The sequence below is a fragment of the Asparagus officinalis genome, chromosome 10 (assembly GCF_001876935.1).
Source record: "Asparagus officinalis chromosome 10, Aspof.V1, whole genome shotgun sequence".
NCBI classification, from domain to species: domain Eukaryota; kingdom Viridiplantae; phylum Streptophyta; class Magnoliopsida; order Asparagales; family Asparagaceae; genus Asparagus; species Asparagus officinalis.
In genome coordinates this window covers 46,600,219-46,602,082 of record NC_033803.1, presented here as the reverse complement: position 1 = coordinate 46,602,082, position 1,864 = coordinate 46,600,219, and positions in this window count along the sequence as shown.

Genomic DNA, 1,864 nt, shown 5'->3' with positions numbered 1-1,864 from the left:
GAGAGGTCGCGGGTGAGAGGCTGAGAGCAGAGGGTTTTTGAGAGAGAAATAAAAATCACGTTTTGGGTCGTCGGGAGGTCGCGGGTGAGAGGCTGAAAGCGGAGCGGGTTTTGAGGGGGAAATAAAAATCATCGTCTTTTCCCCCGTTTTATTTGATCCCCAAATTTAGTTTCCCATCTTAATTTTAATAAAAATATCTATTTTCTTTTTTATTTAATTGAGATATAATTGGCAACCATTTCAAATAGAAAGAAAAGATCATATTTTATAATAACTGTATCAATAAGCCCTAATAGCAACAATTTAATCAATTAACCGTTATTATAAGAGGCTTTTGTAATAGTGGGTCGTCCCAAGAGGAGTAGGGTAGGTGGTAATGTCTAGAGGTAGGTTGTAATTCCTAACACTTGAGGGAGACACGCGCTAGAGACTAACACTTAAGAGGGTGTAAAGTGTGATTGCAAGAGTGTTGATTGTAATATTTTCGGTGAACTAAAAAACCGAGTGTGAAGTGTAAACATTATTCGGGTGAGCGTAAAAAACCCGATTGTGATAGTGGAGATCTCCTCGAGGTGAGGAGCAGAGACGTAGGTCGTGTGGACCGAACTCCGTGAACATATCGTGTGTTTGAGTTTGCATTGGCGCACTTAGTTTTGTTCATCTCATTGTGCCTTTGCCTCTTTGTTTATATTGCCCACTATCTAGTTTCGATTGTTTACCCTTGTGTTAGTTTCATATCCTTGCATATATATCTCATAGTATATTTTCATTGCCAAGATATATCCCTTTATTCATATTACATATTCTTGCTCATAATTGGTTGTATATTATACTTGCAAGAATATATTTATTAATTATTTTTAATTGGCATAAAATCAGATTAGATTAGCACAAGACCCTAATCAACCCCCCCCCTCTAGGGTCTAACAATTGGTATCAGAGCTTGGTGCTCTTTGATTTAAGGTCTAATCACCTTGAGTTAAAGATCCAAGTTATCTTTTGTGCTAATCTTGTTTTAATTTTATTTGTATCTTAATTGCATATATATACATTATGGATATGCACGGTGCACCTAGTTTAGGTTATGCCATTAATGTTGCTCCTCGTTTGGATATTTTACCTATGCTCAATAGTGTGTTAGATTCAAACTTTTTGTTCGATCTAGATATTTTGATTAATGAGAAATTATAGATTGTACTTTTATTGTACCCACTTTGGAGAAATCCAAGTGGAGTAAATGTGATCATAAAATATTTACCATGAACAAGATTTTGTTAGAATTTTTACATAATGCGCTCGATTCATCTTTTTCTAACAAGCTTGATTCTTTTGATAGTGCTTACACACTATGGAAACTTATAGAAGCGCATCAAGAGAATTTGGAGGCAATCTGACAAGCTTTGGAGGATTCCGCTTCTAGTTCATGTGGAGCTTCATTTTCATTCACACGGCCACTAGGCGATAGCCCTAGTGGGGTTTGCGAGTCCAAATCTATTAATGATTTACCAAATGATGAACTTGCTTGTGCATCTAAAAGATTATTGCATGCCTATAACAAATTGCATAAAAAATTTATTAATTTACAAAACAAGCATGATGCATTAAAATCCGATCATGAGAAGTTAGCTTCCAAATTTGATATCATTACTCAAGAAAATGATGCTCTTAAAGAAAACAATGATATGTTAAATTTGAAAAATAATAATTTGAAATTAAATATTGCTAACTTGACTCATGATAAAAGTAATACCATGTTAGAAGTTCAGAACATAAAAAATGTTACTGCATCTTTATAAATGACTATTTATGTTCTACTTCTAATAAAAATGCATAAAGAACATAAAAAATGTTACTGCATCTTTAT